The following is a 12872-nucleotide window of genomic DNA, read 5'->3' on the forward strand; positions in this document are numbered from 1 at the left end:
AAAATAAGATTCCTTCTTTTGATAAAGTTAATTGTGGGCCTCAACAAGACACATTTCTTGGCAATACCGTGATCTTATCTTTAAATGCTGTGAACTCACAAGGGTTTGAAAGGTCTTACATTTTGAGCACCTCCCATACAAGTTTTCTGATAGAGGAGAATTTAATCCAGGAACTTTCCCACGTTGTGCTGGAAAAAGAGGTGCAACGAGGACAGCTTTCACAGTGCATGCAAAGGTTGAAGAGAGGCTTTCCCATAAAACCCAGCCAAAGTTGTACGAGTTCACAGCTGAGATTTAGTCCCCCAACCCAGGGAACAGTGGGGTGGAAGCTATACAGTATCCCCTGTTGAGCTGATTGAAATCAGTAGTGCTTTATATTGGTTTTAGTATCAGAGAGAGAATAACAGAGCAGGGCTAAACCCAAAGATTTATTTCCCTAAGTGTATCAACATTTTCAAAGCTGCTTCGATTTTTTTTCATTTGTTGGAAGTAGCTCCAATATTTTCTAAATTACTAAAAACCACTGTTGAAAGCTCCTGTAACAAAACTGTGTTTTTCATTATGACTGTTGGTAATTCTGCAGACAACATACATATAGAGAGGAAACTATACAAACCAGACTTACTGTAAAAGCCAAGACCTTTCATAGATGCAGTTGTGTTCTCTTGCAGAAAAAAATAGGTTATTATTTGGGGGAAAATATTTTTGGACTTCAAAAAACAGTGACAGGGATACCAAGCAACTCTTTGGCAACAGCTATGCAAAGCTAAACTCTGCCCAGTTCCACCTCTCAGGCACCTTCTGTGCAACAGTCTCACATCAGCTAGGTTGGTAGCCAGGATTAGCAATTTAATCTTTTCACACCATTTCAGTGTGGACACGTAAGTTTTAATAAGCCTGCGGATGAAGTAAAAAATTAAGCCTCTACCATTTTAAAGTTGCATAAACATGTTTAAGTGGTTTAACAGTGTGGTTTGTTTATACAGCATGAATGTCATAGTATATAGCAGCACAGCAAGCTCAAAGATGTGTCCAACAGAGCCAGCTATCCAGGTGCTGGCACGCCTTTCCATCCCCAGATGATGCTCCCTCAGTCTGTAGGACAGGCACCTCACTTGTGAGGCCGGGACATTACCCACCCCCTCGTTACATAGGCATGTGAAGAACTGCTTATGTGTCAGTGCAACCGGTTAGCAACTGGGTCCTCTGAAACAGAGACACCTTGCTTTCCTAGAAGACAGCCAAGAAGACAGCCCTCAAATTTACGCTGGAGGAACGAATGGCATCTCCATCCTCCAGGAGGGCTGAAATAGTCAAAAACATTGAGGATGAAATACTGTTCTACCTTCTTGGTGAGCCCAACCACCACCGACCTCCTCTCTGTGTCTTGCAAGTGGCTGTGTTTCCTAAGGTAGTAAGGCACTAGTGAGCAGTGAGAACAATACAAGATAATCAGAAGTTACCTCTTTCTTACCAAAATTGATGGGAATTACATAACCAATGTGTTTTTGAGAACCTTGGTAAATTTAATGCCCAAATTGCTCTTCAGTCCTTCCATTTAGGGTAGAGGCTGGCTGTAAATCAGCAAAGGTACCTAGTCGAGTTGAAACACTGGCCAGAGTTTAAGCTACCTGAAAAGAGTCCCAGGTGCTCGTGTGTATTTAGGCACGTAAAACAACCTTTAAAAGTCCAGTCAAAATTTCTGTCCTTGAACTGAACGTTCATATTCTTAGATGAGTCCCATAACCAAAACTGCCATCATAACAAATGCACAGGCATCTCCTTTCCTGGACGTGGGTGGTTTTGATGCCTGCACTGGTTATAAGAAGCAATGGACTAAGGGAGTACAAAAAGATGAAATTTAGGAAGATGAGTAATGTATGCAGTGTGGAGGCAGTGAGAGATGATCCACTTATTATGTGCTTTTATTTAATAATTTATAAATAAGTATCAGCCTTCCCCAAACTGCCCCTCAACCCAGCAATTACATGCTGGCTGTTTTCTTGTTAGTACTATTCTTTTATAATAACAAACTGTTCCCAAAGCCTCACATACAGAGAGTTAGACAATCAAAGTACTGTGTGCAATTTTCCACTTAATTCATTCAGTTAGCTGCAATTAAAACAATACAGTTCAAAGCCTTGTGTGTTTCTCTTAAAAAATACAAAACTTTACTTGTTTCTATTAATATATACAACCTACAAGAAAGAGTTAACAAAGCCCCTTTGTCTCCACTGTTGTAGTAATTTTCTTGTCCTTTTCTGTAGATGCTCTGGCAGTCATCAATATTTCTTCAAAAGACACACACTTTTCATTCAACTGCAGAGAAAGGAAAGGAATCCAGTGGGTCAAATTCCCTTGGTGTTCAGATCCACTGCAGCTGCCCAGGAAGGAATCTAGGTGAAGGTGTGGGGCTTGCATTAAGGAGAGGATCAAAACTATTTAGAAGGGAAGAAGCACCATTTTATCAGGCAGTAATCAAATTTCCATCCAGATTTTACCTAGATATTTTACCTAAATATTTCATATTTCCAGAAAAGCAGTGTCTTCATGGCTACTGATCCCTGCTTACTCACTTCATATAAATGACACACCAAGTTTCAGCATCACTATAGAGCCTTTCCTTTTTCGTTTTATGAGGCTTCACTAGTGCAACCTGATGAGAGTCTAATTAATATTATACCAGTTTTGCAGGTTCAAAAGAGAACAGCTCTACCTTGCTCCACAAGAAAGCAATAAGCCATCCTATTAGAGCATCTGTGACTGTCTCCCATACCACCAAGTTCCCTCAAAACAGGGTGTATTTCCATCAGCCATGAACACAGAGCATAGAGTGCTCAGGGAGCAGCAACATCCCTGCTGTCTGAGGATGCCCTGTGTTTGTCCGAGCCTCACAAGGTTTCCAGAGCTTCTGTGAGCAGTAGCTCAACACTATTCCAAGTAGAAGACTATGTTCCTGGTGTGCTACTGTTTGGTATGTTAATTCAGTATTTCAGCCCTAGTTGTTGACAGAGGCTTTGATTCAGCCTACTCCTGCAACAGAAAAACAAATCACTGATTTGGATCTGTAGTCTTAACTATTATCTCACCAACATAAATGAGCATTTTATTTAAGCTCTATTTCTCAAGAAAGAACTATTGTCTGCTTTGATAAGATGGTATGAAATTTATCCAAACATTTATCAAACTATGTGAAATCTCATTCAAAGAATATATTCTGAGATCTTGAGAATAAAGCCCCTCAGGAAAAAGTAACACCAAAACATGTGTAAGAGCAGAGACTCCCAAAGTCTAGTCCAAAGGGAATTCACAGCTCATCTGGTGCTTACCTTTACTGTTTTCTTCCAGTACACAACAGCACAAAAAGGACAGGGCAAAGTAAGGAACAAAAACCGGCTTTTATTTTTTTTTTACATAAAGGCCAAACCCAGCTCCAAGAAACACTTTCCAGTATTTTCCTTCCTTATAGTTACTGCAGTTCTACAGAGATGTTACACAGTGATGAATGACAAGGGAAGCACTTCACCAAATAAGGTACCTATTCCAAAATTATTTTTATTAAATGAAATGCTAATACCATACTTCTGGCATATGACTTATGCTTGAAGAATCCTGCAATTTGCATATAATCTAGGTGAAAGAAATTTAGTTGAAACACCAACTCCAACTATTCATGAATGTTTAAAAAAAAAAGACAAAAAAAATTCCACCACCACTGCTTGGCACGTTTTTTCCAAATGTGTTTTCTTAGCTTAGGTTGTTATAATTGAGATAGTACTTGGCAGACAGCAACTCTGTGTTCTGTAATAAACATACTTTGGATATGGCATTTCAGGGCAATTGGATTACTAAAAAACTTTTTATAAAGGTAAATGTATCATCAATTTATATCAAGGATCATGTTATTACAATAAAGTAAGGCACTGTCCAGGAAATCTAAGACATATTTCATATCACTTTAGTATGTCAGCATTATCAACCTATCCACAAAGACCAGTAACATTTTCATTATCATCTACATTTAAACTTCTTTAAGGTTTCAAGTGCCCTTATGTTCAGTACCTGAAAACATGCAATTTAGTCCCACAGAGTAACTCCAAAAATCACATCAAGGAAGTTCTTCAATGGTTTATCTCAATGACTTCCAGATTAAATCTGCTCTTCTATAAACACAGAAAAGGCCTTTCTGTAAGTGCCTATTTAGATCTTTTCAATGCAGGAACACAGGACCATGCAACTTTTAAAACAGTTATTAACTCTGCTGATGACACATATACTGAAATCCATGCTGAGACCCTTAATATCAGAAGAATAAAACCATATTTAAGAACTAAAATAAGATTATGGAGCACACAAAAGGAATAGTTTTGTTTCTGAAAGTATCTACCTTTTACCCCCTCACCTTTCATTTGGGCTTCATTAAATTCCCAATTACCAGTGCAAGAACGTGCAGTATCAGTGCAATAAGTGCACAAATGCCAGAATGCCAAGGTAAGGAAGAGGCAGACATTATAAATCTGTTCACTGTAGTGTTCCAGACTGGTGCTAAAATAAGAGTTATGAGCTACATTCATTTCCAGTAAATATAAGATTATCTATAGTCAGCTCAGGCCTTCTTTAGTCATCATCTACTTGGGAAGAAATTATAGGTTCTGTAGAACAGCATTCACTTTTCTCAATGTTAGAAAGCAAAAGTGAACAAACTCTGGCCCTTCTCCAGTTCAGGTCAAGGAGAGTTACGTGTGTGAATTCCTGAGGGTGACATCTATCCAGCCCAATACAGCTGCACTTACCCACCCTGTAAGCTCCCAGATCAAAGGCTCAAGCCTTTGGATAAAGAAAGGTTCCACAATAAAATATTCTTCCAAAAAGAAGTTGAGTGCACAAACTTACCATCTCTCCTTGTAACAAAAGCTGTTGTCCATAAAGTTTGCTAGAAGACAGGATCCACATCAGAGAGCAACAGAAACTTAAGGTGACATTTCAGGCCTGTGCATCTTGAATAGTTTCAGTTATGACTGGACAAGTGTTCTCCACGCCTTCTAGTACAGGGAAACAAAGAAGAGCAAAAGAAACCCTGAAGTCCTCCAGAACCTCTGCATTTCCACTTAGCTTTCCATTCAAGTATTTCTACCCTTGGTTATTGGTACTAAACAAACCCACAGACGCACTGCCTATTAACAAAACAGCAGCAGTCAAGAAAATTAAACTGATCTAGACATCATTGCTATATTGAACAAATGGATTCTTCCCTCAAACGACAAGAGCAGACAGAAGAGCAACAGCTGTGTGATGACACAGACCTTCAGCTGGGAAGGCAAATGGGCAGGCCTTGGTAGTTGTGTAAATTCTGTGGTTTGGTCTTGGAGGTTGTGGCTTTAGCCCCAAGTCCCAATTCCTTACCACAAACCACCAGAGACCTCTCTGAGTAAATGCAAGGTCAGCTCTTTCTCAGCGAGGCTCCATCAGATTTAAGTATCACCCATGCAGAAGGCCTGCAGCTGGAGCATCCTGACATGGCATGGCTGTTCAGCACAGCAGTACATGGGCATGAATCAGCTGGAGTGGGGGATAGCTGAGACCTGTTCAGCTTGACAACAGGAGACAATCCTTGAGCACCTTCCATCCCTTCAGGCTGCCTGCTTTGTTGGACAGCTCTCAGGAACACAACTCTGCTGCCTCCTCTGAATCAGACACAGAAGACTGCAGATTACTTAATGCTGCCTGTATCCCAGGAGCATCCTGGGGAACTTAATCACAGTCCTTAACCATGCTCCACTAGGCACTTTGCAGGCACTAGGTAAAAAACAGCCTCTGCATGTCAGGGCTCCTCCAGGGAAGGTCTGTCCACCTGCAGCAGTACCTGCAGAGCAACAGCTTTTGAACCACTCCACGGTCTAGGATGTCATTCCCAACATCCAAACCTAGCTAACTCAGCCTGTTACAGCCACTCTGTTTCTGAACTCCAGGAATGAGGCAAATCTGCAGGAGCATCAGTGGTCAGAGCCACCCAGGCTCTCCAGCTGACACTGCATATAGATGAAAGCCACGCATGGGGCAGCCCCTGCTTTTTTGGTGCAGATGTACACAGAGAAAGGAGTGAGGGCAGAGCTGAGACAGTGGGAAGCTTGAAGAGAAGGAGGGCGTCTGTTACTTGAAATCATTCTAAAGCACATTACAAATCTGTTAAATCATTGTGGCTTACCCTGTATTTCAGAGTAAATTAGTAACTTTTCAGAGGGAGTGAAGAAACTACCACTCCACTTTTAAATAATGAAAATGCTAAAAAACCTACACTTAACAGCTCTAAAACTGCAGCAAGTCACCCACCAACACCCACTCCTCTTGTCAGCAGGCTTTTTTCAGCTTTGCCTATTATTTGTGTCAAGCCAGAGATGTCTAATGCTTGCTGTGCTTATCTCCTCAACTTTTAGAAGCCCCACATGTACCTGTGCCACTGACCTCTTTCTCCACAGTATTTTGATCTAAATAAGTAACAAACACAGAGTTTCCAAAATCATTTGGATTCACTGGCTCTGAGTGCATAGCTGTAAAAAATCTGCTTTAAGATTAACATCCAATTTTATTCATGCCTGAGGCTTCACCACAGCATCTATTTTTGTAAGATTAACAGCAAGATCCCAGTTCTCCAGAAATGTAGAGTAACAGACAATTGTAAAAGGAAGATGATGTTTCCTAACCTGCCCTGCTCACATCCAAGAAAGTACATTTCTCCAGCCCTTTCCATGGTGGGTGCAATTTCTATTTGCATTTTTGCACCCACAACATGCAGTATGTGCATTAGTCTTTCTGCCTCCCATTAGCTGAAATGCAAACTGTGGGTGCCAAAAAATACTAGCACAAATCTCACATGTGCAAAGTGTCCCCTGAAAGACAGCTTTTACTCTGGAGGAGTTAAGAAGCAGACGTCTTCCTGTACCTTGCACAACAGCATTTTTAATCATCTAACTTGAAAATACAAGTGTAGAAAATGAGCACTTGGTATTTTGGTTAATCCATTAGACATGAATATACACGAAAACACTTCTTTTTGAACATGGCAACTTGAGGACAAATTGAGGGTCATTTCTAACCTAAACACCAGAAGAAATGTCGCTTTAAGTAGTGCCTTTGGTATCTGTCAATTAGAGCTATTGCATTGCTGTCAACTTGCACTCCTGCTTTAGTTCCAGCTTTGCTCCATCCTACACAGATCCGTACAAATCGTCTCTTGCAAACATGCACTAACCACTGGAAGGGGAAATTAATAAAGTGCGAGAAAAGCTGATTCATAAAGCTGACACTCCTGTGCCCAACAACTCTGGTTTCTCCCCTCCAGCAAGCAGTTCGAGATAGGCAGGCAAAGTGGTAAAAGATTATCAAATTGCAACTGTCATTCCTGACAAAATGCATCTCAATGCTGGAAGGAATTTTAGGTTTTAAGCTAAACCACCACCTCAAAGGGTTCCTCAGAGCCTGTCAATATCTGTACCTTGGATGGAAAGCTACCACCGAGCACAGTGTGTCCAACATATCGGACCTGCCACAAAATGAAGTTCTTCATAAGAAAGCTCATCTCAGTCTTGGTTGGTAACAATAACAAGGAGACAAGATGAGACCATCAGTCTCAATTGTGAAGACAATGTTTTCCTCCCATATTATTCTGTCTGTCATGTTCCCTTCAGGTTCCAAAGGAATCCCTGTCTCATACATCATTATTTCCCACAAAGCTTGAAAGCCTTCAGGGGGGGTTTCTTCCTGCCCACTGTACCAGCCTTGATGTCTGAGTACCTTCAGAATAGTGACAGAGGCCTCTGCTAGCAATAAAGGGGAACATCTGCATACCAATTAAACTGCTGAGCGCTGAAGAGTAAAAAAAAAAAAAAAAAAAGAGGGGGGAAAGCCTTGAAAGTAAATCTGAGCCAAGTTCTAATTAATGCCCTAGGCCCCGATTCACCACAGCACTTAGGCATGTAGTTAACTTTAAGCATGTATTTAGTTCCATTGAAGTCAAAAGACAGCATCGAAGAGGCAAACTACATTAGCACAATTTAATACTCTTTGGGCTAATTAATCAGCCATAAAAATTAACTATGAGAACTGTATTCCTTATTTCCCTCACTGTGACATTTCCAGATAAAAATACTTAGATGTGGTTGGAATAAGCAAAACAGCACTACCTCGCTTGGCTGTCATGGGCTGCTCGGTCCTACAGCAGGGAAGGCCAGTCCCTAGGAGCAGCTAAAGGAACTGAGCTCTCTGCATACCACAACCTAGTGTCTGTACCTTCTATGTGGTGGCAGCAAATAGGTGAATTGTCCCAGACACATCAAACCCTCTTCTCCACTTGGTAAGCCCAGCATGGTGAATGGCTGTCAACACTGCACCAAAAACATGCAGGCTAGATTTGGCCTGAACACAGTCTCCAAGGCCCAAATAGGACCAGTTTTTGAGCTCCTGTTGACTTCAAAAAGGCATATGTCCAACCAACCATTCTGTAAATCAGAATGCAAGGAGACAAGCTGGCTGATAAGGGTGTTCTTGCTAGGATTGCTGCAAAAACAAAGCTGTGGAAAGTTTGGCGAGTATCATTAATGCTGTACAGGGACCTATAAAAGCTAGAAAAATGAAAGCAGGGGATATAAACTCCTCTCTGAAAATACTCCTTTATCTCATCTGTCATGAAAACAAAAAAGAACAAAAACAATCCCCCCAAAAATTAGAACACCATGAGCATAAAAGAAAGTACCAGCACAGCTTTTCAGATTAACTTTGAATTTCCTTGCTTTCATTGATTTGAGAGCTCTGTTGTTACTCCCTTGTTTTTTTAATTGCAGATATTAAAATTCTTTTATCTTTCAAAGACTTTAAAGTATGTTATATAAATACGTAATTAAAGCCTCTTCCAACTGGGTATAATTTACTCTATAGTTTACAACAGCTGCACTACAGCTATTACAGTTTATCATTTAAAAGCCTAATTAGGGACTTCTTAATTAGTGGATCCTTCAGTCACTAGACTGTGACTGTGTAAAATACACAGCCATCGCATGTTACAAATCCGCATGGAATATTTGCGTGAAAACAGGGTGTGTACAAGTCCAAAAAGACACTGCTGGTCCCTGCAGGTCAGCCCACGTGAGCGTGCAAAGCTCCACACTGCACCTACACTCCCCTCTCCCAGCTGCTCTGCACACAGCCTTTACCTCCTGCACGTGTTGCTGGGAACCACCAGCACCTCCTAAACCAAGCCCCCAGCCTGGCTGAGCTGACCTGCTATGATGGAGCACTCTGAGGTGACCATTCCCAGATTCTGACACAACCCAAGGAGAGGATGGGGCCGTGCCCACCACCTGCTCAGGCTGGCTCTCCTGCGGCTCACCAAACGTTTTCTCCAGCAAACATAGCTCCTCGCTGCTGCCCTCCCTCTCTCAGGAGCTCTGCTCCATGCTGGATTCTGCGGGCACTTCCTCTGTGCTGCCCAAAGTACTTGTATCACTAGAAGGAAGAGGAGGGGAGCCAGTTACTGCCTCTCATTTATAGACACCAGCACACATTTCTTGTCAATCACCACCAAATTAGCAGTCAGTCACAGAGACTTTAAGTGCAGTATTTCCCTGAGTAAGGACTGTAACTCCTCCATCCTTCCTCTGGGTGGCACGGTGCCGGAGGAGCTGGTGGAGCCATAGGGAGTCTGAACAGGAATCACTCCCCAGAACGAGCCTCATAACAACTGGGGGCTCAGAGGACCCACTGCTCAGCAAGCAAAGAGCTTGTCCAGACCATACTCTGGAGGACTGGTGGGGGGTTGTTAAGTTTTCACCCCCTCGTAACACAGCAGCAGTGTTACAGAGGGTCAGATTTGGGGCCTGCCAGCATTTGGGAGTGTTGCTTTAAACAGTACAGTGACAAAATCATGAGTTCTTGTTGACTGCAGGATAATATAAATCAGCTATTGAAAACCTGTATCATTAGTGCTATTGCTTTCCAGTGGTAGATGGCTGCAGTAATGGATTGGCCTCTCCATCTCATCCTCCCACTGGAAAGCAACATATATAGGACCGATCAATAACCTGATCTAAGTTACTTGTAGACATGTCAGGTGAGAATATCTCCCTTTCTCAAAGGTTGTAAAGACCAAGTATTTTTGCAAAACTTAGGCCAGACAACAACTTCGGATAAATTGTCATTATGGCACAGAACAGCATAACCAGATCCACCCACATTGTTACACAAAAGCTTTTAATAGACAGGAAGTAATTGTATTATATGCATGTTGTGCTGGTTTAAAAGTTAACCAGCAGGGGGAATCAACTCAACTCAAAGGAGAGATTATAAATCAGAATAACAATTTATTAAAATAATACAGTAAGTACAATAATACAAACAAACAATTGGTCTCAACCCACAAAAACCCAAATGTATAACCCAGTGCCCTGGGGCATGAACAAAGTGGTATTCCTTGGGCCCTGTTTGAGTCCAAAGTAAAGGGAGAGGGGAAGAACCTGCTGGTGGGAGAGCTGCTGCAGTCTGGCCAAAGCGGTGATCGCAGTCCAGTGGTGGTCTAAGTCTGGTTGAGAGCGATGAGATGCAGCCGTCCTCTGGATCCCAGGAGTGGGTTGAAAAATGTTCCAAAACTCCAAGATTATATATCCTCCAGTTCAGGCAGGAATGTTCAGTGCTCCTCTCAGGGCAGGGAGTTCCACAAAGGGTGTGAGGACAGAAACATCCTCCTATCTCACAGGCCTCTTAACACCTAGTTTATAGCCTGAGGAGTCAGGCTCTATGGGCAGAGGGTGCAAATAGTCTATTGACAACAATAGTCTAGTTTCTGGGAAATGACATGGAAGGCTATAGAATACAGTTTTGGGTTACACCCACCATGATGAACTGATCTCAGCTGTCCTAACTAGTACACATGTATTACTTTGTGGGGTCATTAGCTCAAGATATTCATTTGCAACAGGATAAATTTCCATCTAAAAAGCATTTTCTGGAATAGCCACGTTGCTGAAGAGCCTGTTTGATAGGAAATAACTAGATTATTTCATAGTGGGGTTTGCCACTAATTTCTGCAGCTGAAATCCTAAAATACTTCCAAAATCAATACCAAAATCCACTGCCATTACTAGGGCCTGGATTTCATCCTATTGTATCACAACATATTACCCACCTAATTTAGTGCTGTCAAATTCAAAGTCAATGGTAACCCTACAGGTCACAGCCTTGTTTCCCCATGGATCAATGGAGAGGCTAGAGAGGTGTTAAGAGACCTTCCCTACAAAAAGATGGCATCACTTTCATGCCATCACTATGACTAAAGCACGTGCACGTTTCTACCCCTTACCTCACCTCTGTCACTGGTACACACACAGAGGGGATTGCAATCAAGTAGATTCTAAAGCAGGTCAGAGGTACAGTTATTTCACAGTTATCATGTTACAGCCCCCAAGGATGCCCATGCACACACAAGGAAGCAGAGGTATGCTGAGTTCTGGCTGTACACGGAGTCCTGGCTGTACACTAAGTCCTGCTGTGGCACTGACAGCAAGGCAGTCTTTGCAGGGGAGAACAGACAAACACAAGCCAGGGCTTTCCAAAAGGTGAGCTGTCACCTTCTGAAAACCCCTGTGGCAAGCCTCCTATGGACTCTGCCAAGGACTTCACAGGGACATCATACTTCTTTGACCTGACGTTCCTAGAAAACTTTGCACTCCAAATTCCTGGAAATCCTTGCACCTTAAATCAAACATCCTTTTAAACAGGTCCTTGTTGTACAACACTTACATTGCATGGCCTGCATGCTACTAATGCTGACTTTCTTCATTAAGTTAACTGGCATCCAAAGCAATGCCATGGAAGTGATTTTATCTGATTTTGTTTTGCCTTGACTAATGTGACAGAAGAGCAGGAAAGGCCTTTCAGAAGAGGAAGAGTAAGGGAGTGGCTGGGTTCAGGTATCCATAACCATAAAGCGGAGGAGTAGGTTAAAGACACATGAGGAAATAACATCTTGCCAATATGCTTTATACTCAATTTGCCTGGTGGTCCCAAGCAAATACCATGAACCTCCTTGTCTTCTCAACAGGGCAGACATGCTGTACCCCACTGTGGACAATGCTGGGAGAGCAGAGCAGCAGAGCAGCCAGTGGCTTGGGAAGGCCAAGGACCCTCTGGAGCATGGTGCCTGCAGCCACCACAGCTCCCACCAGGACAGCTCACCATCCCAGCCCCCTCAGCTCCAGGGTACTAAGGTGCGGAATCCAAACACCTGCACTCAGCCCACAGTCCCAGCTGCACGGACTGGTGGCTGACCTGTTCCAGCCTCAGGGCTGCTGCCTGAACCCTTGGGTTCAGAAGAAAGAAAGGGATCTCTGGCAACCAAGAGATCCCTTTTTATGGGGGCAGGATTATGGATTATCATTTTGTGTAGATCTCTGCTCTTCTCCATGTCCATGCCTTTTTTATTTTGGAATAAATGAAAACACTCCAGAAATACTCAGTCTTCTTTTAAGATTTCTCTATTTCAATAACTTGTTCCAACCTCCATCACAGCTCTTTCCTTGTCAGCAACTGTACCACTGTGCTATACCTCTGCCCACGCACAAATGCACTGGTTGAAGGTATGAACTGGAATCTCTCCGTTAAAGGAACAAGCAGGCATCCCAGAGACTGACACAGCCGCTATTTGCATGTAAAAGAGGAAAAGAAGGTGCATGACTGAGCCCAAATTAGCATGAGCAAAGCCTACCACGGCATTCACAAACTACAGCTTGCATGGCAGTGCTAATAGAGCTGCACACTTTCCTCACAAAGAAGAATTTCTACCTCAGCTAAAAGGAAACTTGGGTAACAATGGTCCACAAAATTTC

The 12872-nt window shown here is 42.4% G+C and overlaps 1 protein-coding gene across 14 annotated transcripts in view; it reads right to left on the reverse strand.

The window, feature by feature from the left end:
* Nucleotides 1–465: 465 nt before the first annotated feature.
* The window catches only part of LOC127476996 (uncharacterized), a 64875-nt gene continuing 52468 nt past the window's right edge, over nucleotides 466–12872 (reverse strand). For 11 of the 14 annotated variants that reach the window (XR_007906807.1, XR_007906806.1, XM_051800634.1 and 8 more), the window contains 2 exons: nucleotides 4894–5042; nucleotides 466–2438 (listed from right to left, as the gene is read on the reverse strand). The gene's annotated coding sequence lies outside the window, so the exon portion shown is untranslated. Of the gene's footprint in view, nucleotides 2439–4893; nucleotides 5043–9382; nucleotides 9499–12872 lie in introns of all 14 variants that reach the window. The other 3 variants (XM_051800633.1, XM_051800627.1, XM_051800637.1) reach the window with 3 other exon arrangements.

The sequence above is a fragment of the Manacus candei genome, unplaced genomic scaffold (genome assembly GCF_025592945.1).
Source record: "Manacus candei isolate 608988 ecotype Guabito, Panama unplaced genomic scaffold, ASM2559294v1 h1tg000050l, whole genome shotgun sequence".
NCBI lineage: Eukaryota > Metazoa > Chordata > Aves > Passeriformes > Pipridae > Manacus > Manacus candei.